This window comes from Peromyscus maniculatus, chromosome X (genome assembly GCF_049852395.1).
Source record: "Peromyscus maniculatus bairdii isolate BWxNUB_F1_BW_parent chromosome X, HU_Pman_BW_mat_3.1, whole genome shotgun sequence".
Taxonomy (NCBI): Eukaryota; Metazoa; Chordata; class Mammalia; order Rodentia; family Cricetidae; genus Peromyscus; species Peromyscus maniculatus.
In genome coordinates this window covers 63,247,311-63,273,831 of record NC_134875.1, presented here as the reverse complement: position 1 = coordinate 63,273,831, position 26,521 = coordinate 63,247,311, and positions in this window count along the sequence as shown.

Here is a 26,521-nt window from a genome sequence, read left to right as displayed (position 1 = left end):
TATATTCTATTTACCCTTTTTTGTATATCCTCTCTTCACCCCAAATTCATTGTTGGGTACCTAACCTCTCTGGTTATATTAATTGGAGCATGCATATCAAAAGCTTAAGTTGTTATCTTTGAAAGTAAGATGAGTTTCTTGTAAACAACAGACAGATGGATTTTCTTTTTTAATCCTTTAATTAACTGGTATCTTTTGATTAAGAGTTGAGTATACTAATACTTAAAATTATTATTTAGAGATGAGTGTTCATTATTGTCAGTTTTATTTTTTGTTTATGTTCTTAGTCTTATTTTGTGTTTCAGTAGTCATAAACACATTTGTTTCTTTCTGTAGTCTCTATAGTATGTTTATTCCTCCCTTCAGTCCAAAGCAGTGCTGTAAGTATTCTCTGGACAGCTGTCTTGGAGGACATGAATACTTTTAGCTAGCTTATATCATGGGAAGTTACTCTTTTTCCTTCAACTATGATAGATAGTTTTTCTGGTTACTGTTCTCTAGATTATCAACTAGTACTAGGCACTCCACAGTCACTGAATTTTTTGTCTTTTGAAGAGTTGTGGATACCTGTAGTAGCCTCTGTTTTCTGCAAAATGAAGCTTTTGAAAACTTCATATTCCCTCATGACAATTCAGTTTCTCATAGCTCATTATCACCTGGTGCTTTGTCTCTTCTACGGTTAAGTTGACTTTTTAACTTGAGTTTGAATGTTTATTTCTAAATTTTCCATTTCCTATAGATTCTTCAATTATAACCACATTTTTTTGTTGAAATAACTATTTATTTTCTCATAGGATGTTAACCGTTAGTTTAAAATCCCCCAAAATTCTAATTTAATAGAAACAATATCTGGATTACCTGTTGGCCTATCTTTTTTATTATCTAGCTTATATTTGCCATTTGTCTCTATTTCATGGCATACCTGATACATTAAAGCTCAGTAATTGAGAAACATGGGTGTGCGAGTATCTCTGTAGCAAGGTACAAAGAACATTGAATATCTTGCACATGCATGTTTATCACGGCTCTTCATACAATATGAACAAAATAGAGTCCACCTAGATACCTATGAACACAAGACTGGATAATGAAAATGCAGTAATACATACAATGTAATTTTACTCAACTATAAATATAAATTAAATTATGAAATTTGAAGGAAAATGAATGGGCTCAGAAAACATACTAAGTGAAATAGCCCAGGCTCAGAAAGACAAAAAAAGAAAAAAGAAAAAGGCTGGAGGGATGACTTAAGAATAAAATGCTTCTTTTGTGCATGTGAGGACTGAAGTTCAGATCACCAGAAACCAGTTAATGCCAGTTGCAGTAACATGCCTATGAGTTTTGGAAGCATCTCAAGTGAGATGGGAGATGGAAACAGGTGAATCCCCAGAAGTTCAGAGGCTAGCTAGACTGATGTATGCAGCAGCCAAGTAGAGACCCTTTATTCTAGTTGCCTGTCTAAAGGTGAACATGTCCATTTTAATGGCACAAAAAACACCCACGTTGAGATATACTCAGAATTTTGGCCACATGTTTCTGAAACTCTGTTGTGTAAATTCTTGGTCCCTCAAATATTGTGCTCTTAGGCTTTCTGAAGTCCACATGTAGTTTTTGAATGCTTTGGCTACTACTTTTTATTTAGAACTTTTTCCCCTTGCTATGAATTGGCAATTGTCCTAGAGGGACAATAAGGTGTATTAGTTTTAAAAGAGACACCAACTATTTTGTCTATTACTTGTCTCCAATAAGAGATTTTTGAAAGCAGACTCCATTGATTTCCTTTCTATTGCCCATACTGTAAACTCCCTTAATTAGTCCTCTTAGCGGGATATTGGAAGATATTCTATGTTATTGAAATTACATGAAAGACCTGATTACATTATTTGGAAGAACTGCCATTACCTTTTTAAAAATATTATTTGAGGGTTATGAATTTGTTGACTTTCTCCCATCTTTTTATTACTATGAATTTTAGGATTTTTTTCCCTATAAAATTATTGGTACTATTTTTTTAATATTGATATCTTTTATCTATAGTTATTTTATTTAGACTATTTCTTATTTCAAATTACTTGGCTTTGTCAATTAATATGTGTTTTATTTCAAAAACTATATTTTATAATATAATTTATCTGACTTACTACTCTTCTCTGTATTCATATATTTACTTTTATGGCTTTATTGAAGGTTCATTTATCTGTTGTTGAAATTACTTAAATACCTTATATGAATGTTTATTTAATATAGTTTTATTCTGATGTCAAACAGCATGCAAATTTCTCTCTTAATGTCTGCTATGTGTTAGGTTGTGGTCATGGTTCGTTTTTACTAACAAAGCATAATTTGTCATTTTTTTGGTTGGTTTGTTCAGTAATCAATAGTTATAGTGAATCTATTTCTTAATTTTCATATACTTTGGGATATTTTACAAACTCATTTTACATAGCATTGTATCATGATTGGGGAATATGTACTTGACAAGCTTGAGTTTGCTAAGTTTTTACCCTTTATAATTAACTCATGAATAATTGTGCAATAATTCCAGAATTATAGGAATGATATATTTCCTATTTGTAGGTCATAAACTATGAACCATTGAGCCCTTCATCAGATCTTTGTGTTTTATTACTCTAGATTTTGGTGTTATTTTCTGTACCCCAATAAAGCTTACCTGGGGATCGGAGGACAGAGGCAGTCACTCAATTAGACATAGAGATCAGATAGTAAGGGCACACACATTTAATCCTATCACTCGGGAAGTAGAGATCCATTGAGATCTCTGTGAGTTCAAGGCCACACTGGGCTACAGGAGAGAAACAAAACCAGGCAGTTGTAACACATGTCTTTAATCCCAGAAAGTAATATGGCAGGACACTAAAGGTATATAAGGTGTGAATAAACAAAAACTCACTTCCTCTTGAGGCTGAGGATTTCTTAGAGGTAAGCTAGTGGCTACCTGTTATGCTTCTCTTATCTTCCAGCTTTCACGCCAATATCTGGCTCTGGGTTTTTTATTATAAGACATTTTAAGATTTGTGTTACCTTTGGTGCCCAATGTTTGTGGCACAATTTCATGAAAAAGCCACTTGCCTGTGGCCTTGTGGGCCCAAGCTCAGGCCCCAACTGCACACAGCCAGAGTCTCTACCCCACGTGGGCTGAAGTGTCTTTGACTTCTTCTCTTTTGGTAGGTTGTAGGCTCTCCCTGGATCCCCATCTTGGGCTGCTACCACACTAGGTAGCTGTCTTGAAACCTGCTTAGGCTTCTACTGTTGTAAGGAGAAGCAGTCAACCTCACATCTGAATCATCATTGTTGACAGATCTAGTGAGTCAATTAAGATTTCTTAAAAGGAGAAATTAGTTGAACATTAAAAAATGGAAAATATTTTTACAACAGAGGGTGTTTAGTCTCTGTTTGATAACACATTAGGCAGTCTAAAAATGAAACAATTAAATGAGATGATAATTATTATTGATGGGATAGATGTAATTTTAATTATAAATATTATTCATTTTATCATTTCTGTTTTATTATTTAAAAGGTAGTTAATGTGAGGGCCAAGATAAATTTTTTAGAAAAACTTGTTAAAACAGATCATAAAGAAATTAAGATCCAGACAGAAGAATTTAAGGAGAACCAATCTCAGCACTGCATTATATGGTTACAGAGAAACAGCCTAAGGCTTGTAAACAGTCACCCTTAATCTATCCAGTAACCTTATAAGAACTGCCAAATGCTGATTGGACTCCTGCACAAATGTTAGATTTGAAGAGACACAATGAAGCTACAGTGTCATATGGTATGCATTCTCCATTTATGAAGTAAATGGTAAACTCATGGTCAATGTGTAATAGAATTATCCATCAAGACTGGAAAGATTTGGTTACAGTGATCTTAGAGGTTGATCCCCAGTTATAATGTAGAACCTGGTAGAAAGATGAGGTTTGGAACCTGGGGCTTATGCAGGGATGCTTGGCTCAGCCTGGGAGGAAGGGACTGGACCTGCCTACACTGAATCTACCAGGTTGAACTCAATCCTCAGGGAAGTCTTTGCCCTGGAGGAGATGGGAATGGGGGGTGGTCTGGGGGAAGGTGGGGGGGCAGTAGAGGGAGAACAAGGGAATCCGTGGCTGATATGTAAAATTAAATTTAATAAATAATATATAAAAAAAAGAAAGATGAGGCTAAGACCATTGAACAATGATGTAGGGTTAGAGGTTTGGAAATTTCCCAAGATCAACTTCTTGGAGAAGGTGATTATGCTGATATACAATGACAATCTTTATATCATGACCACACCCTAATTTTATGCCAAATGGCAGCCTTGAATGCTTGGGAAAGAATTGAAGAATTAAGAAAGTAAATTGAGCCCTTTACAAAAGTTATACAAGGCTCAAAATAAACCTTCGCTGATTTCTTACAATGACTGTCTTCAGCAGTAAATAAAATGATACCAAATTCAGAAACTAAACAGATAATAATTGAATCTCTGACTTTTGAAAATGCTAATACTCAATGTGAAAGGATAATTAGGCTGTTAAAGATGAAGCCTTGGAGGAATGTATTTGAGATATAATTAATATTGAATCTCATGACCATGATGATACTTGGATAAGAGGGGTGATTTCTAGAGATTTAAAGAAAAATTGTAATGTCAGGTGTTTCCATTGCAGTAAACAAGGTCACTTAAAAAGGGACTGTAAAAAGGGCATTCCTAGAAACAATGTTTTTTTCAAAGAACAATGGCAACAGAGTGCCCCTCCCTTCTGGATTATGCAGAAGGTGTGGTAAAGGCAAAAGTTGGATTAATGAATATAGATCCACAAGGGACAAAAAAGGTAAACCTTTGCCTTTGCCATGGGGAAACTCCCTGAAGGACCTCTCTAAAGGCTCCCATGACAAATTCAGTTCAGTCCTTTCCTACCATCATAGAAGAAAACCCTTCTCAGAGCAATTAAAGAACTTAATGCTTATTTTAAAAATTCCATACTGCTCAGGGTGATAGAATATCTATAGAAGAAAGAACAAAAAATTCAGGAAAACCCATAGAGTAAATAAATGAACAATGACTGTTGCTAGAGTTTTCCTGCCTGGCCCATAGTCAGGACAAATCTCTGTCACCCTCCAGTCTCACAGCTGCTCAGACCCAACCAAGTAAACACAGAGACTTATATTGTTTAAACTGTTTGGCCTAATTGCTCAGGCTTCTAGCTATCTAGTTCTTACATCTTAAATTAATCCATTTCTATAAATCTATACCTTGCCATGTGGCTCATGGTTTACTGGCATCTTCACATGCTGCTTGTCATGGTGATGGTTGGCAGTGTCTCCTCCCACCTTCCTGTTCTCTCAATTCTCCTCTCTGTTAGTCCCACCTATATTTCCTGCCTGGCCACTGGCCAATCAGTGTTTTATTTATTGACCAATCAGAGCAATTTGACATACAGATCATCCCATAGCAAAGGACCAAAATTAAAAATATGATTAAATGACATTCTCATCAAAGGACTTGTAGACACAGGTGCAGACATAACAGTAACTGCACCAGAAACTTGGCAACCAAAGTGGCCTTTTCAGGAGGTAAAAGTTCAGCTGTTAGGTATTGGATCATTACCTCAAGTAAAACAGAGCATGAAAGGAGTTGAATGTATAGGGCCAGAAGGACAGAGAGAAAAATTAAAGCCATATGTGGCTAATATAGTTATAAATCTATGGGGACATGATTTATTACAATAATGCAATACCCAGATTAAAATTCCTCCCATCTCAGAAGCAAACCATAAACTAACATATGTTTCTGAGAAAAAAATTAGAAAGTATTATAAAGAACAGTCATTGACAATCCAGATTGTACAAGGACAGGGTACAACAGCTGCTGATGTTTCAAAGACACCAATATCTCTACCTTTAAAATGATTAATAGACAAGCCTGTATAGGTTCAAAAATGGCATTTAACAGCAGATAAATTACAGGCCTTAGAACAGCTGCTACAAGACCCGTTCAATGCTCAGTATATTGAAGAATCAACCAGCCCTTGGAATTCTCCTATATTTGTTACTAAAAAGAAATGTGGTAAGTGGAGAATTGTAACAGATTTAAGAGCAATTAACAAGGTAATCCAGCCAAAGGGCTCTCTAGAATCTGGAATTCCCTTGCCTACTCTCTTACCTAAAGAATGGCCTCTTATAGTTATCAATTTAAAAGACTGAAGCCGGGCGGTGGTGGCACACGCCTTTAATCCCAGCACTCGGGAGGCTGAGGCAGGCAGATCTCTCTGAGTTCAAGGCCAGCCTGGTCTCCAAAGAGAGTTCCAGGATAGGCGCAAAGCTACACAGAGAAACCCTGTCTCGAAAAACCAAAAAAATAAAAAAATTTAAAAAAAAAAGTAAAAAAAGAGCCGGGCGGTGGTGGTGCACGCCTTTAATCCCAGCACTCGGGAGGCTGAGGCAGGCAGATCTCTGTGAGTTTGAGGCCAGCCTGGGCTACCAAGTGAGTTCCAGGAAAAGCGCATAGCTACATAGAGAAACCCTGTCTCGAAAAAACAAAAACAAAAACAAACAAAAAAAAACAAAAAAAAATTAAAAGACTGTTTTTTCTCAATATCTTTACAGGAGAAGAACAGAAAAAAAAACTGACTTCACAGTGTCTGCTTATCATAATTCTTAGCCTGTTAAGAGATATCAATTGAAGGTTCTCTCACAGGGAATGTGAAATAGCTCAACCCTGTGCCAATATTTAGTATGACAGCCATTGAACATAATATGTAAATAATTTCCTGAATCTATAGTTTACCATTACATGGACAACATTTTACTAGCTGATTCAAATGCAGATACTTTAGAAAAAAATGATTGAAGAAGTAAAAATTTCCCTTGTTGGGTATTACAAATTACTCCTGAAAAAGAGACAAAGAAAAAATTCTATTAATTATTTAGGATATAAAATAGGTCTCCAAAAAATTAGACCCCAAAAGGTACAAATTAAGAGAGATCAATTACAGACTCTTAATGACTTTCAAAGACTATTTGGAGACATTTCCTATCTATGGACCACCTTCAAGCAGGCTGCACCAACAGCCTTGACCCCCACTGAACTATGTAATCTCTATGATCTGCTCTACCACCCAAACTCACTGACCCCATCATCTTCCCCTTGGCCAACCATCCAAAACAACATCAGCAGTCCCTATACAACCACCAGTTGGAAGAACAGGCACAAATGGTACCAGTAGGAAGAGACTCCATAGGCACAGAGTAAAGCACACACAAGCCAGAAGAACTGAATGATAGACTGCATTTAGGTACCCAAACACCCACAAACCTCAGGTGAAACAACTCTACTGGACCTAAGGAGAAGCCAATGACCAGTATTCTTGGCCATTCAGGCCAAAAGTCAATAAAGGAACAAAAAACCCATCCAGCAAATATATCACAAGAATCGACACCTATACTTATAACTATCCCAAACCTAGATGGGTAAATGGTAATGTAAGAATACATGCAACAACATAAAGGACAATTGGCACCACCAGAACCCAGTGGTCCTACAAGAGCAAGGCCTGAACATCCCAATGTTGATGAAGCAAAACAAAATGACCTTAAAAATAACTTTATGAAGATGATAGAGGCCCTTAAAGAAGAAATAAAAAAAATTCCTTAAAGAAATTGAGGAAAAGATAAACAAAAATTGAAAGAAATCAATAAATTGCTTAAGGAAAGCCAAGAATAAAACAATCAAACAGGTGATAGAAACAGTTCAAGAATTGAAAATTGAAATAGAAGCAAGAAAGAAAACACAAACCAAAGGAATTCTGAAAATGGAAAATCTGAGTAAGTGAACAGGAACTACAAATGCAAGTACCACCAACATAATACAAAAGATGGGAGAGAGAATTTCAGGCATTGGAAATACGGTAAAGGAAATAGATTCATCAGTCAAAGAAAATGTTAAATCCAAAAAAATTCTTAATGCAAAACATCCAGGAAATCTGAGACACCATGAAAAGACCAAACATAAAAACAATAAGGATAGAAGAGGAGAAGAATTGCAGCTCAAAGGCAGAGGAAATATATTCAACAAAATCATAGAATAAAACTTTCACAACCTAAAGAAGGACATGCCTATGAAGGTTTGAGAAGCTTACAGAACATCAAATACACTGGACCAAAAAAACTCCCTTGACATATAATAATCCAAACACTAAACATATAAAATAAAAAAAAAAAGAATATTAAGAACTGCAAAAGAAAAAAGCCAAGTAACATATAAAGTCAGATCTTTCAGATTTATACCAGATTTCTCAATGGAGATACTAAAAGCAACAAGGTCCTGAACAGACATTTTGCAGACACTAAGAAACCATGGATGCCAGTCCAGACTACTATACCCAGTAAAAAATTTTAACACCCTAGATGGAGAAAACAAGTTATTCCACAACAAAGCCAAATTTAAACAATACCTATCTACGAATCCAGCACTACAGAAAGTACTAGAAGGAAAACTCCAAAAGAAGGAAGTTAGCTTCACCCACAAAACCAAAGGCAATAGTGAACTCAAAGAAGGGAAACTCACACACACACACTACCACCACCACCATCAAAATAAAAAAATAACAGAAATTAATAATTTACATTTCTTAATATTAGTGGACTCAATTTAGCCATAAAAAGACACAGGCTAACAGAATGGGTATGAAAACAGGATCCATCCTACTGATGCATAAAAGAAACACATCTCAACTTTAAGGACAGACATTACTTCAGAATAAAGGGTTAAGAACAGATTTTCCAATGAAATGAGCCTAAGAAACAATCTGGCGTAGCTATTCTAATACTAAACCAAATAGACTTCAAACTAAAATTAATCAAAAGAGATGAAGAAGAACATTTCATATCCATCACAGGAAAAAATCCATCAAGATGAAATCTCAATTCTGAAAATTTATGCCCCAATACAAGAGCACCTACATATGTAAAAGAAATATTACTAAAGCCTAAATTGCACATCAAACCTCATATAGTAATAGTAGGAGACTTCAACTCTGAACACTCACCAATGGACAGGTCTGACAGACAGAAACCTAACAGAGAAATAAGGGAACTAACAGATGTTATGCCTCAAATTGACTTAACAGATATCTACAGAACATTTCACCCAAATACAAAAGACTATAACTCCATAAGCACCTCATGGAACATTCTCTAAAATTGACCACATACTTGGTCACAAAGCAAATATCAACAGATACAAAATAATCAGAATAACCTCATGTGTCTTATCAGATTACATGGGATAAAGTTAGAAGTCAACAACACCACAAACTACAGAAAGCCTACAAACTCATGAAAACTGAACAACTATCAACTTAATTAACATTGTGTCAAGGAAGAAATAAAGAAAGAAAATAAAGATTTCCTAGAACTCAGTGAAGATTGAATACACAAACTTATGGGACACTATGAAAGTAGTAGAAAGAGAAAATTTCCTACCTCTGAATGCTTACATAAAGAAGTTGGAGAAATCTCCCACTAGTGATTTAGCAGCACATCTGAAAGCTCTAGAACAAAAAGAATCAAACTCACTCAGGAAGAACTGACACCAGGAAATAATCAAATTGAGAGCTGAAATCAATACAATAGAAACAAAGAGAACAATACAAAAAAATCAATAAAACAAAGAGTTGGTTCTTTGAGAAAATAAACAAGATAGACAAAACTTTATCCAAACTAAACAAAAGGCAGAGAGATGTAGTGGTCCAGCTTTGGTCTGGAAGTTCCAACCCCTATTGAGGCTTCGGTAACTATAATGCCTACAAGGCAGGGCCAAGAGAAGGCCCTGAAGAACCAATCTCTGGATGCACCATGCTTTCTTGTTTCTGGATCCTGGATGCTAGAGGTAGACCGAGGAGAGTTCTCCAGAGAATACCACCAGACTGCGCTGTGTCTTTCCCAGAACCCTCAACCTACCTATCCCTTCATTTGTAAGTTACACCACTAAATTAATCTCCCCTTTAACTACATGGAGTGGCCTTAATAATTTCACCAATAGAGAGAGAATTCTCAAATTAATAAAATCAGAAATGAAAAGAGAGTTATAACAACAGACAATGAAGAAATCCTGAGAAGCATTAGGTCATACTTGAAAAAATCTGTACTCCACAAAATTTGAAAAATCTAAAAGAAATGTACAATTCTCGATAGGCACTACATACCAGATAAACAACTTAAATAGATTTATAACCTTTAAGGAAATAGAAAGAGTCATTTAAGTCTCCCAACCAAAAAAGGCCCAGGACCAGATGGTTTCAGCACAGAATTCTACCAGATGTTCAAAGAAAAGCTAAAACCAATACTCTTCAAATTGCTCAACACAAAAGCAACACAAGGAACATTATGAAATTCTTTTTATAATGCTATAGTTACCCTGATAACCAAACTACACAAAGATGCAACAAAGAAAGCATTACAGACCAATCTCCCTCATGAATATTGATGCAAAAATACTCAGAAAAATACTGGCAAACCAAATCCAAGAATATATAAAAAAAATCCACCGTGACCAAGTAGGCTTCATCCCAGAGATGCAGGGGTGTTTCAACATACAAACAGCTAGCAATTTTATCTACCATACAAACAAACTGAAAGAAAAAATAAAACACACGATTATCTCATTAGATGCTGAAAAAGCCTTTGACAAAATCCAATACCCCTTTATGATAAAGGTCTTGGAAGATCAGGGATACAAAGATCATACCTAAACACAATAAAGACAATACATTGCAAACTGACAACCAACATGAAACAAAAACAGAGAGAAAAAAGAGCAATTCCACTAAAATCAGGAACAAGACAAGGCTGTCCACTCTCCTCATATTTATTCAATATAGTACTTGAAGTTCTCGTTAGAACAATAGACAACAAGAGGAGTTCAAGGGGATACAAATTGGAAAGGAAGAAGTGAGATTTTCACTATTTGCAGATGATATGATAGTATCCATAAGTGACCCCAAGAATTCTACCAGGGAACTCCTACAGCTGATAAACACCTTCAGTAATGTGGCAGGATATAAGATTAACTAAAAAAAAAATGAGTAGTCCTTCTACATACAAATTACAATTCGGCCAGAAAGAAATCAGAGAAACATCACCTCTTAGAAGAGCCACAAATAACATAAAATACCTTGAGGAACTCTAAACAAACAAGTGAAAGACCTGTATGGTGAGAACTTTAAATCTTTAAAGATGGAAATTGATAAAGATATCGGAAAATGGAAAGATCTTCCATGCTCATGAATAATTAGGATTAACATAATAAAAATGGCAATCTTACCAAAAGCAATCTACAGATTCAATGCAATCCCCATCAAAATCTGAACACAATTCTTCACAGACCTCAAAAGAACAATACTCAACATTGTATAGAAAAACAAAAGAACTCAAGATAGCTAAAACCATCTTGTACAATGAAAGAACTTCCAATGCCATCACCATCGCTGACTTCAAGCTCTACTATAAAACTGTAGTAATCAAAACAGCTTGGTATTGGCATAAAAATAGACACTTGGATCAGCTGAATCAAACTGAGGAACCTGACATAAATCCACACACCAATGAACACCTAATTTTTTTACAAAGAAGCCAAGATTATACAGTAGAAAAAAGAAAGCATCTTCCACAAATGGTGCTGGTATTACTGGATGTTGACATGTAGAAGACTATAAATAGATTCATACCTATTGCTATACACAAAACTCAAGTCCAAGTAGTTCAAAGTCCTCAACATAAATCCAGTTACACTAAATCTGACAGAAGAGAAAGTAGGAAGTAGTCTGGAATTAATTGGCACAGGAGACCACTTCCTGAATATAACACGAGTAGCACAGACAGAGATCAACAATTAATAAATGGAACTTCCTCACACTGAGAAACTTCTGTAAGGCAAAGGACATGGTAAATAATACAAAACAGCAACCTACAGAAGGGGAAAATATTTACCATCCCTATATCTTACAGAGGGCTGATATTCAAAATATATAAAGAACTCAAGAACATCAAAATACCAAATAATCCAATTTAAAAATGAGATACAGAGCTAAACAGAATTTTCAACAGAAGAATCTCAAATGGCTGAAAGACGTTTAAGGAACTGCTCAACATCCTCTATGGTGGTATTTTATTTGTACTGAAATGTGATTTTAATTGTATGTTAATAAATAAAGTTGCCCTGGGGTCAGAGCTATTAGAGCCATAGCAAGAGCATGGTGGTGGTGGTGGTGGCGGCAGCGGCGGTGGCGCACGCCTTTAATCCCAGCACTTGGTAGAAGATCTAGGTAAGTCTCTGTGTGTTCAGGGATACAGCCAGCATTGGAGACATATGCCTTTAAGACCTGGAGCGCTGTACTTACAGGCAGTGACGAGGCAGTCATGTGTTTGGGTTTACAACCAATGAGAAGACAGAACAGAAAGACTATTTAAAGACAGACACACAGGAAGTAGCTCTCTTTCAGGGAAGCTAGGAGCACTGCAGGAGGTAAGATTTTAGCTCTGAGCTCTGACCTCTCGGCTTTCTCTTTTACATTGGTTCTGTGTTTCTTATTTTAATAAGACGGTTGGTTACATCTACAATCCTCATTCATCAGTGAAATGCAAATCAAAGATGATCCTGAGATTCCATCTTACACTTGTCAGAATGGCTAAGATCAAAAACACTGATGACAGCTTATGTTGGAGAGGATGTAGAGCAAAGGGAATACTCCTCCAGTGCTGGTGTGAGTGCAAACTTGTACATCCACTTTGGAAATCACTATGGCAGTTCCTCAGATGGTAATGTCGTTTGTATGCTTTGAATGTGTGTTACTCTGATTGGTTGATAAATAAAATACTGATTGGCCAATATCCAGACAGGAAGTATAGGTGGGGCAAGCAGATGATGAGAATTCTTGGAAGAGGAAGGATGAATCAGGAGTTGCCAGCCAGATACAGAGGAAGCAAGTTGTAAAGGCAGAACTGAGAAAAGTTATCAAGCCATGTGTCTAAACATAAATAAGAATTATGGATTAATTTAAGTGTAAGAGCTAGTCAATAAGCCTGAGCTCATAGCCAAGCAGCTATAATTAATATAAACCTCTGTGTGTTTATTTGGGGGTTGCGAGTGGGAAAGATTTGTCCCAACTGCTGGCCTCCCAGAACATAGGAAAGCTTCCAACTACAAATGGTGTCCAATGGCTCAAGTTTCCACCTGAAACCTAAAACACTTAATGAGCAATTCTAAACGGAGTAAAAAACAGGTTCCTGCTTCATGTTTCATGCAGGCCGCAAGATGCCGCATCATTTGGGCTTGAGAGTAACATGGCAGATTCCTACCAAGGTACACAGTGGCATCTCCAAGCTGCACAGCACACTGAGTGAGCGATTTAGCTTTTGCTAGCACAACAAAAACAACAACGAAAGGTTTCTGGGCTACAAGCTGCTTTAATGTAGGCATAGACCCACTGTTTCTAAGAGTTGATGGTACACATGCCCCAAGCTGGAGGTGAATTACCTCCACCATGTTGAAAAGCTGAAATGAGCAGAGTCAGCAGCCAAGGCTGCAGCTTTTCATCCTGGCCACACATTTTATCAGTTTAAAGTCTCCTCTCACCAGAAAAGGATTATAGATTCATAATAAGACAGATTCAAATGAGAAGAACCCCAAACAGTTTACAATGTATGTAAAAATGTACATAGGCTTGAAAGAGAGAGAAAAAGGAATACAGAGAGTTATATAAAGAAATAAAAAGTTTTAAAAAAATAAAGTCTTTAAAGAGAAAGTAAAAGTAATATAAAAATAAGCTACATAAACATGGATATCACAGAGAGTCTTAATTTTGTTGTCTTTAGGATTTTTAACTGCAGAGTGACAGACATTTGATTCTAAAAGCTACTGAGTTAAATCAATATGTAAAATTTAAAGGTATCTTGACTTTAAAATTTGGATCTAAGGATATGTTGCTTTGGAAGGGAGGCTCTGCTTTTGTTTCCACAGGAAGCAAGAGGCTGTGAATTTGTTCCAAGTTAAGATGAATCAGGTTTGACCAACCAAGAGCCCGTGAAAGGTCTTGAATGACACCATGGCCCAGATCATCCAATGTCCAAAATCAACTTCAAAGCAAATGACTCAGAGAATACAGCCTCACAGACTACTCCAGTCAGGACTTGACCATAATCCTTAATTTTTCTTTGTGTCCACATAAGAATATAGCAGCAGGATGTAGTCTAGAAAACTATACCCACATTCCCCCCAAATGGATTATGGATGTTTGTCTTTGTTTAAGTTGTTGGTTACAAATTGTTATTGGTCATATTCAATATTATTCTAAAAGAAGAAACAGGGATATGATATGGAAATATAGGATAGAGATATAATAGGATAAAAGGGTGGATTGTTGAACCTTCTTTTAAAGAGCAAGTTGTTTAAAATGGTTTACATTGGTATAGATTTTAGTTTATTGATAAAATTTAAAGTTAATTTTGTTATATTGTATGTATATTTCTACTCTTGTTTAAGGTATTATGTTTTTGCAACTCATTTAAATTGTAATGGATAATTAAGAAATAAAGATTTATAATTAGTCTTCTATGATAATCAAACTTATAGTCATGTTAAGTTTTCTAGGTGTACATATAAATCAATTAGGTAGATGATCTTCAGACACTTCAAAGACCTACAGAATATGACATTTAATATATTATAAAAACTTGGACTTTCCTGGACAATGAGACACGTCTGCTTCTGGCAGGACCAATTTACTTCAGAGAGGAGGATGGGCATCAAAGACATTCCATATGGAGTTTATCTTCTTGGAAAAATAGCCGTTTGGGCAAGAAACTGTTCTTGCCTGGACTGCTTGATAAAATGTTGTATGGACAGAACATGCAGGACTCATAGGAAGGTGACTACTGAACTTTGCAATAGGAGATGGTCCTTGAGGTTCCTTATTAACAGAAGAAACTACCAGACATTCTACAGGACACAGAGAGAAGCGACTGAGAGACTTTAGGCCTGTAGGTTGAAGAACGCATGCCCCAAAATTGCAAAGTAACTTCAGGTAACTGTCTAGGTAGCCAGCTGTCTCTCTCATTCTAGATTTTTGGAAGTTGCTCACAAAGCACTTCCTGTTTATTTAGGTAATATTATATCCTTCTGGGGTCTTTGATGTAGTTGAAGACTACATAGTTATAATTATAATATTCCTTGGTTATGATAACAGATAAGGTAGATATGAATCATTACACTCACAAATAAAGGATAGATAGGATAGCTTCTTTAATTTTGCCAAATACCAATAGACTAGATATAACTATAATTCTTGCTTGATAACTGTTTTGTTATATGTAATTTCACTATGTTCAAGTTAAAGTCTTCCTTTTGAGTAGAAAGAAAAGGGGAAATAATGGGAATGTTGGTCTGTATGCTGTGATTGTGTGTTGCTCTGATTGGTAGATAAATAAAACACTGAATGGCTAGTAGCCATGCAGGAAGTATAGGTGGGGCAAGCAGATGAAGAGAATTCTGGGAAGAGGAAGGCTGAGTCAGGAGTTGCTAGCCAGACACAGAGTAAGCAAGATGGGAAGGCAGAACTGAGAAAAGGCATCAAGCCACATGGCTAAACATAAATAAGAATTATGGGTTAATGTAAGTGTAAGAGCTAGTCAGTAATAAGCCTGGGATAATGACTAAGCAGTCATAATTAATATAAGCCTCTGTGTGCTTACTTGGGGGACATGAGTAGGAGAGATTTGATCTGACCACTAGCCAGCCAGGACACAGAAAAACTTCCAACTACAAATCTTGGTCATGTACCCAAGAGATGCTCAATTATATCACAAGGTCACTTGCTCAACTATGTTCATAGCAGCATTATTCATAATAGCCAGAACCTGGAAACAGCCTATATGCCTCTCAACTGAAGAATGGATAAAGAAAATATGGTACATTTACACATGGAGTACTACTCAGCTGTAAAGAAAACAATGACATCATGAAATTTGCAGCCACATCGATGGAACAAGAAAAATCATTCTGAGTGAGATAACTCAGACCAGAAAGACAATCATGTTATGTATTCACTCATAAGTAAATATTAGGAGTAAAGTATAGGATAAGCAACCTACAATCCATAGCCCCAGAGAGACTAGATAACAAGGAGAGCTCAAAGAGGTATGGATGGATTTCCCTGGGAATGAGAAATAGAAGAGATATCCTGGGTAAACTTGGAGCGGGGAAGGGGGTAGACTGATGGATTCTTGAGGGATTGGATTGGGCATGCTGGATGCAGGAGCGGGATTGCTAGTGGCATGGAGGAGGAGAGTAACGAAAGAGGTGCCTTGGTCATGGGAGAATATGTGGGCTAGGGAAAATTCTTGTTCAGGGAAACCCCCAGGAACCCACAAGGATAACCCCAGCTAAGACTCCTAGCAATCTCGGAGGTGGTGCCTAAACTGACCATTTACTGTAATAATATTGGTGATTATTACCCTGTCATCAGAGTTACTGTATCCATTAACTGACAGAAGCAGATACAGAGATCCACAGCCAAGTGCTGGGTTGAGCAGCTCTGGGAGTCTTGCTGAAGAAAGGGAGAAGGGATAGTATGAGCCAGGGTGTCATGATGGGGGAATTCACAGAGACAGCTGACCTGAGCTGGTGGGAGCACATGGACTCTGGACCAACTTTTAGAGAGCCTCCATTGGCCCTACCTAGGCCCTCTGCGTGTTTGTGCCAGTAGTGTAGCTTGGTCTGTTTGTAAGGCTCTCAGCAGTGAGATCACGACCTGTCCTTGGTTCTTAGCTGGCTTTTGGAAACCTGTTCCCCATGCTGGATTACCTTGCCCAGCCTTGGTAAAAGGCAAGGAGCTCCTGCAAGGGGAGGAACTTTGTCCTGCCTCAACTTCATGTGTCATGCTTTGTTGAAGCCCATAGGAGGCCTGCCCTTTTCTGAATGGAGACTGAGCAGGACCGGAAGAGGGAGGAGGCATGGAGGAGAGGACGCAAGGGAAACTGCGATTGGTATGTAAAATAAATGAAAAAAATGCTATTTAAATTAAATAAAACAAATTTTAAAAAAGAAGTAGTCATGTAGAGTGTAATTGCCTTAAAGTATACTTATCACTAATACAATTTTTTTAGAGTTCTGATCATTGATCCCATGGATTTGTTCATGACAGGCAAGAGCTCTACTACTGAACTACATCCCAGCCCCAAATGATAAGTGAATGTGTGTATTTAAAGGAATAAAATTAAGAACTGAGGACTGAACTCAGGGCTTGTACATACTAAGCAAGTGCTCTACCAACTGACTGTATTATCAATACTGATGTTTGTTTACAATAATAATTTCATCATGTGATTTCCTATATTGAGATATATTGTTTTAACAGCCTACACATATCTCAAAATCTGTTCATGTTATGTTCATGTATTAATATAATTTTATTATCTTAATTTCTTTTCATAAATCTTTTCTACAAATGGTCTATGATTGGTCATCTGTTCCAGCTTCTTATCTAAAATTGTAAATGAGTTCTATATTGATCTGGTCTTATTTCTTCTAAAAGTAGGCTACTTTTTTTGAAGTGAGCAGGTAGTATTTTTCATCTCTGACATCACGTATTTTATGATACGTATTTACATTCTTTCTTACTATTCAGCTTTCTTTCAATGTATACTTAAGTCTTCAGATTTTTTTGCTCTATGCTTAATTACTTATTCTCCTACAGTTATTATGTTTCTTTAGTGAATTTTAAAATATATTTATTTTATTTTATGTATATGAGTGTTTTGCACCTAGAGGTCAGAAGAAAAGCTTGTAGCCCCAGGTCCTGGATCCACATTGTGAGTGCTGTGATCAAAGCCAAATCCTCTATAAGAACAGCAAGTACTCTCAGCTGGTGAGCTATCTTTCAAGTCCATTCTTTATTGAATTTTGTTATTTATATCCTTGGTATCATATACGAACTGAGCCCTGTATAATTTTTCCATTTCTGCCTTATTTAAATCAAAGATGGGAGGATTTAGTTCCTTGTTTTTTCTTGAAGCAGATTCAAGGAAAAAGAGGTAAAAACTAAGTAATATTGCTTCTCTGATGAATACTGAAGTAACATTCACAGTTTGGTGTTTTTCTAAGGTGCCTCACTTTATTGAAAGCCATGAATGCCTTCCAAAAAGTGCTGAATCTAGAATTTCTTTTCTTGTATTAGTATTCTTTAAAAATGCTCCCCATGTCTTGACCATGACTTGGACCAGTTTATCCAAAAGGAATATGGGGCCCTGTGACTGGAAAAGTACTGTTACTTTAAAAACCTGGATAGGACTAAGAGCAGAATATCTTCCACAGACCTTCAGCATAGAGAGAACTGTATGTATTTGAACATCAGATTACAAAAGTAGTAACTGACTGAGCTGCATAGAATAACTTGTTAATGCAGTGTAGCAGAAAAAAAACCTAGAACATGAGTGCTTGGTCTAACACAGAAACATAAATCCATTGTTTCACAAAGAAAAAGAGCAGGAGTTGATTGGAGAGCATCCAGGAATTTGAGATAGAAAGGTGAAACCTAATGTGCAGAACAAGTGGCTTTTCTTAAATATAGTAGAAAAAGATGAACATTTTTAAGTTAAAATTTAATGTAAAATGAAGACAAATACAGGACAAAATTTAGGGTAGTAAATGTTTTCTGCAATTAACAACAAAGCAGCCTTTTATTTAAAATGTCAATGAAATACATATTCACTTGTCCCCAGGTAGCCAAGGAAGTCAGATGAAAATATTAATTAAGCAACTTTGTTGCTAGAAGTATGTTAAACACTATTCACAAGCCGGGCGGTGGTGGCGCACGCCTTTAATCCCAGCACTCGGGAGGCAGAGCCAGGCGGATCTCTGTGAGTTCGAGGCCAGCCTGGGCTACCAAGTGAGCTCCAGGAAAGGCGCAAATCTACACAGAGAAACCTTGTCTCGAAAAACCAAAAAAAAAAAAAAAAAAAAAAAACCACTATTCACAGAAAATTTGTGTTCTTTTTTGCTGGCCCTATTATATTAGATGTAAAATTTGATGATGTTAATCTCTAGCATTCATACTAACTTTGATGCTATTATCATCATAGTTACTCATCTTGATGCACAGTTGACTTTCCAGACTTAATCTCTTATCATAGTGAGGTCATTATAACAGTTGTAGGCAGGAGAATGTATTTTCTTTATAGCCACAGACTATGTGTAAATAATACCAAATAAGTTCTAAATACAATGATTTTTTTTCACTGCATTGTTTTTAATGTTGGAAGAAATGATGGCTAGATAGTACTCAGAAAATATTTTTTCAAATATTTTACATAGTATTTAACATATGACTAATGTGTTATTTTCAGAAAGAACAAATATTTATCTATTTTACAATATAATGAAGATAAAATATCTAATTAAGTAAAACACCGATGAATCAGGTATTAGCCTAGGCTGATAATATTCCTCATAAAATTTTTAGACTTAGTTTTGTTTTTGTTCCTTAGAAATTGCCTGTTTATTATACTTTGGGATGTTTAGATAAATAACATATGGAAAAATACATGTTGGAAACATATTTTTATATAGCTTCCTTTCATTCCTTATAAACAAAATAACAACATTGGTACTGAATATGTTAAGGTAACTATATTGAGTTATATTTCTATAATGTATGAATAATTTTTGACTTGTGGCATCTTCTGTACATGCCATTTACTTTTACACTTAATGAAAAAGTATTTTTAGATATTTTGTGCAGAAATATGCCCTAATTACATTTCTCATATGGTTGCTACATATTTCTATTGGGAATGTCTTTATCTATAGTTATGAAGCAAAAGACTACACTGACTTTTGCCTTCCATTTTCCAAGAAATTATTGAGTCCTGTGCTTTTATGAATTATTCCTTATTATTTTACTTGGCTCTATTCAATGATAAGCTATCAATGGAGTGCCAACTCCAAGTCCAGCAACGTGCTAGAAATTGAACATGACATATATTTTCCACCTTGAAAGATTTATGTTTTGTTGTAGGAGGACATGTAAGAAAGAATCTAAGCACAGTGCTAATTGGATTAATAAGTGCTAATAAAATTATAGAGTACTAAGAAATTAATATATCACCTATATAAACAAAAATCTTGCTGTTATATAAGGAATACAAAGTTAAGTATGGCATAATCCTAAATACTGAGTATAGATTTAAGCTCAAAAGATTGACAAATAACATGCAATTTCAAATGGATGTAATAAATGCTCTGACAAGTATAAACACCATGTTTCCTGAGAAACATAGAAAGACCATCCAGTTCAGTTTTAAATTTAAGCAAAGCTTCATGGAAATGTGTACACAAAAACTGAGTGTCTCAAATAGCTGTATTGATAGACAGGTGAAGATGGAGAATGGAGATATAGATATTGTTCTTGGGGCTAAAATCTATCTGATGAAAGCAGATCAGAATTGAGAGGTAAAAGTAATTATGTACAGCTTAAGCACACACATCTCATCTAAACATAATACACTCTTCCCAAAGAAGTAAAGGTTTAGTAGATTCCCACTCTGTGTTGGTTTAATGAGTATATGATAGCATGGTGTTACAATTTTACTTTGAATCTAGAATCTCAGTGAAAATGTGAGCAATCTAATCCTTTCATTTTGCAAGAACTTGAGCAATTTGCTTAATCTCCAAGTACCTCATTGTCATTATCTGCAATTTGATGATAAGAATATCTTCCTCATATGTTGCTCCCAAACCCACACATTTCTGTGTAAAAGTCCTTAGAAAATTAGCTGGAATACAAGCATCACATATTAAGTGTTATCTGTTGTTATGTTAATACATTTATTGCTGTTATTTTAATACATTGATGATAGGAAAGACCATCTAATATGAAGCATTATAAAAAATTTAAAATAGATAGACTGTAGATCTGGGTTAACATTAGCTACTATGGAACATGGCAAATTAACTTCTTTGAAGCATAGTTTCCTCATTTAAAACAGAAAATAAAATAAAAATAACTCATGTTCCTCAATGATTCAGTATAAAAATAATGCTTGTTAATTGTCAGGGTTTCTATTGCTGTGAAGAGACATCATGACCATGGCCATACTTATAAAGGAAAACATTTAATTGGGGCTGAGGTTTAGTCCTTTATCATCATGGCAAGGAGCATGGTGGCATTCAGGAAGACACAGTGCTGGAGAGTTTTCTAAGAGTTCTACACCCAGATCTGCAGGTAGCAGGATGAAATTACTGGGCCTGGGTTGAGCTTCTGAAACCTCAAAGGCCACCCTCAGTGACAAATTTCTTCCAACAAGGCTGTAACTCCTAATAATGCCAGTCCCTATGAGCCAATGGGGGCCATTTTTATTCAAGCCACCACATTAATATTAATAGTATTATTAGTATGTATCGAGACGTAAACTATTATAGTAATTGTAGTGACCAATATCTAAAATCCAAATACTTGTTTATAGTTATCATTATAAATAAATGATAGTTATTAACATGAATGTGCCAAAGTAATATTTATATGAGGACAATCATTATGCTTAGTTAACATATCCTTTGTGTTTGTAAAAACCATGCTGTTAACATAACATAGGATGAAATATCTTAAAGTGTGTTAACTTCACCTATGTATAATAGAAGCTCAATAGTCCTTCATGTTAGTAGGTAGAAATACCTTGTTTAAACATATAAATATTTTCTATTAAATATTTTAGGTATATTATATTATAAGTATGATCCTGAATGATGGATTCACTATCTTTTTTAATTTGCCTCAATTTTCATTCTTGGGTGGTTCACACATTTCTATTTTATTTCCTAATACTTTCTTGTGGAACTTGTGACAAATTTTCACTTGCTTTTGTCTCTTTTACTGTATGTAATTTACTTTGGAAAAGTTAAGGTATCATACTTTCTAATCACTTTCTGATAATATCTGACCAAATTCCTGGAATTCTAACAACTACAGGAATGTTATTGACTGAATTGAAAAATATTCACAAAGTTTCAACTGTTCTTTCTAATTTACATCCTCAAATTTTAATATGTGTACTTCAGACTTGTCATCATATTATTCCAGACAGTACCTACCCTAGTTTGATTTGTAGTGCCATGATAGACACCAAAAGCAACTTGGGGGATGGAAGAGTATAGTATATTTCATCTAAAAACTTATAGTCTATGATAAATGGAAGTCATAGCAGGAACTCATGGCAGGAACCCTGAGGCAAGAACTGAAGCAGAGGCTATAGGGGAATATTGTTTACTTGCTTGTTCCCTGAGACTTGCACAGCTTGTTTTTTATATATAACTTAGGACCTTTCTTCCTCACACAACCCAGGACTACCTGCATAGTAATAGTAGATGAATATGTACTCCTGAGTGTTGGTACTCATGGAGGCCAGAGACATCAGATACTCCCAGATCCAGACTTACAGGCGGTTATGAGCTGCATGACATTGGTTCTGGAAACCAAAAACTGTTTCTTAAATGCTTAACTGCCTCTCCAGTCCTTTATTATGATTTTAATGGGGTTTTCTAAGTTTTTCTTAAAGTGGAAATAATATCAAATTTTCCATTTAAAATATCTTCAGCTAATGGAAAATAAATGCAAGTCTATACAACACGAGCAGTTCTCTGAAGATGCCACTGTAGTGATAGCAACAGATGTTGGGGTCCCTACTATGTTTTCCCTCAAATTTTTTGGAAATTTTAAAAGTCTATCTTATAACTGCTAAATATTTTTTCTAGACTGACATTCTCAGTGTAGCCACTGGCTATCCTGGAACTCCCTATGTAGACAAGTCTGGCTTTGGTGGCACATGCACGCCTTTATTCCCAGCACTCAGGAGGCAGAGGCAGGTTGATTTCTGTGAGTTCAAGGAAAACCTGCTCTACAGTAGTGAGTTCCAGGACAGCCATGTCTCAAAACAAAACAAAACAAAACAAAACAAAACCCTCTTAGAATCATAAAATTGGGACTAAATTGTGGTGGTATTGTGTTCCTCAAAGTAGTATGCACTCTAATAAACTTATCTGGGGTCAGAGAACAGAACAACCACAATATTAATCATAGAGGTTAGGCAGTGGTAGCACATGCCTTTAATCCTAGCATTCTAGAGGCAGAGATCCACTTGGATCTCTGTGAGTTCAAGGCCACACTAGAAACAGCCAAGCATGGTGACTCACGCCTTTAATCCCAAGAAGTGAGCCTTTAATCTCAGGAAGTAATGGCAGAAAGCAGAAAGGTATATAAGGTGTGAGGGCCAGGAACTAGCATGAATAAGCTTTTAGGCTTTTGAGCAGCAGTTCAGCTGAGACCCATTTGGATGAGGACTCAGAGGCTTCCTGTCTGAGGAAACAGGATCAGCTGAGGAACTGGTGAGGTGAGGTAGCTGTGGCTTGTTCTGCTTCTCTGATCTTCCAGCATTTACTCCAATACCTGGCTTCAGGTTTGATTTTATTAATAAGACAATTTAAGATTCATGATACACTAAATAAATTAAGGGTCATATTATATCATAATGTTCCTTCAAAAATATGGTTACAGACTTTTCCTTTGATGTTTATGATAGTTAATACTGAGTGTCAGACAGGATATAGAATCACCAGAGAGAGGAGCCTGGCATGACTCTAGTTTTAATCTTAATATTTTGAGTCACTTTCACAGCTTTTTCCACAATGAGCATATCAATCTCTGGTCTCAGCAACAATGAGATGCCTCCCCCTACCTCTTCCCTAGAACTTATCTTTCCTCTTGCTTATTATACTCACCATCATAAGTGATGGCTGACTTTCATTTTCATTTAGCTTAAGAAAAGTGATACTGAGCACCTTTTCATGTGTCTGATATTTATTTTATGTGGTAATTTAGGTAAATGTTTATACAGGTCCCTCATTCATTTTTTATTTAGTCATTTGTGAGTTGTTTCTTAATCTATTAAGTACCACTTATGAGATACATGGATTGCTAGTACTTTTTCCCATTTGTAGCTTGCTCCTTCAGTATCTTCACTGTTTCCTTTGTTGTACAGAAGCCTCTAAGTTTGGTGTGATGCCAAACCATTTTATTGGATTGATGTTCTTTAGGATAATATAAAAAAATAATTACTTATACTAAAGTCAAGGGAAATTTTACATATGGTTTTTCCCTAGTTGCTATAATTTCAATTGAGTTACTCTTTTTGCAGATGCTGTAAGACAGTGGTTCACATTCATTCCTTTCTGTGTGAATACACTTCTTTCCTAGTACCATTAATTGAGGAGACCATCCTTTCCCCATAATGTGTTCTGGACACCATTGTTGAAAATGAATTGATTATAGATGTATGAATTTACTTCGTAACTTTCTATTTTATTCAAATTTTCATATTATTCTTCTTTTGCTCATGCCATATTGCCTTAATTATAATACATAATATATTCATAATATGTTGTTAAAGCAGAAAGTGTGATGTCTCTAGCTTTATTCTTGATGACTCCATAGGCTTCTTGGTATTGTTTGTGGTTCCATATAGATGTGAAGATTATGTTTTCATATTGCCCAGGCATTTCTTATGAATTTATACATTGTCTCATAGAGTGAGCAATGAGAGTCTTATGCTTCAGGCAACTAATGATAATTATAAGGATCAGGAAACTAAGAAAGTCTTACAAGATTTATAAGAACCACTTACAAGGTTATAAAAACTATAAGCAATTGCTGAGGAGAGGAGACTCTGTGTTGCACAGCTGCCTACATGTTATGCAGAGAACTCCAGAGTTGTAGCTTTTGTAAACCATCACTCATGTTGTTATGCCTAGCTCTTCATCTGTGATCATATAAATAATCTCAATAAGCATATTGTTTCACCAAACTTGATAGGAGCATTTCTTTGATTCTTTGATTTCTTCCCAGTACTATATATATATATCCATACAGCATTGCTATTCTCTGAAAAATAACATTGTCAATTTTATTGCACTAGTTCCATAAAATGGGTAACAAGGATATTACTATGGTTTGAATAAGGTTTGAGCATGTCTCTTGAAATTTCTTGCATATAAAAATCATAGTCTTGGACACTGCAATTGGGGTTGCCTATGTCTGGGACACTATTCTCCATTCTGTTCCCCTTTGTTTACATTTCCATTAAAGTAATATCTCCTCAGAGTTGCATTTTTTTATTTTATTTTATTTTTTTTTTGATTTTTCGAGACAGGGTTTCTCTGTGTAGTTTTGCGCCTTTCCTGGGACTCACTTGGTAGCCCAGGCTGTCCTCGAACTCACAGAGATCCGCCTGCCTCTGTCTCCTGAGTGCTGGGATTAAAGGCGTGCGTCACCACCGCCCGGCCGAGTTGCATTTCTAAGAAGCTCTTTAGCACTCGTGACATTTAACAGATACACACAGACATGTATTTATTTATCCCTATTTGAGAAGTTAGAATATCCTTACAGGTCTGAAAAATATCTGACATTTGGTACATACTAAGTTTAAAAGTTGAGGGATGAGTTGGGAATGGTGTTGCACACCTTTAACCCCAGCACTCCACAGGCAGAGACAGACAGAATTCTGAGTTGGAGGTGAGCTTCATCAGAGCCTCTTTCAGGATAGTCAGATCTACACAGATAAAATGTCTCAAAAAATGAAAAATTAATAAAATGAAATAAAAATAAAACGGAGTAATGAATATATTTATAGTTGAAAGGAGTAGAGAAGTCTCCATTGTCCATAATATCATTGTTTGAAAAATAAAATTGAGGGTAAAAATATTTGATTTGAAATATATAAGCCTGAACAGCATTTTAAAAAGCTTTAATAAACAATTCAAATGTGTTCTATCTAGGAATAGGCACCATTTTTTCTTTTCATCTATTTTTACACAATTAAAATCTTAGATCATGGTCAATGTTTCAACATTTATACTGTGGTCAATTATACTTTTTACAAGTTTAAGAAAATTCTTTCTTCAAACTTTAGACGAAATATCACTGTGTCTAAAAATATTTTCCTTTTGTTGAGTTAAAAGCTTAAATCACTAGGGAATTACAAACAATAAAATACGTTGCTTAAATTTTGTATGGAAACTCCCTGGGGCTTTAATTGAAATATCTAAGTAAAGTTCATTTATGTAGTAACTCCTAAAGTTAATGCACAGTTTAGTAGCTGTCAGTGATCTTTAATATGCAATTATTTTAGTTTATGGGCTTTCAAAATTTAATATTCTAACTTATGTTTATTATATTTTTAGAGATGACAAATTTCCCAAGACATTTAATTGAAAAGTAAAATAATATTTTGGGTTGCATTCTTCTGTAATCTTTGGTTTGGGGTAGACTTAAAAATTTGTACACTTATCTTGTCACATTTTGTGTTCAGATATCTTTTCAAAAGCACAGTAGAGAATATGTTATCTAGTATTTTTATAACATAGATATCATTTAATATATACCTTACATGTTTTCTTTACTTCTTATTTTTA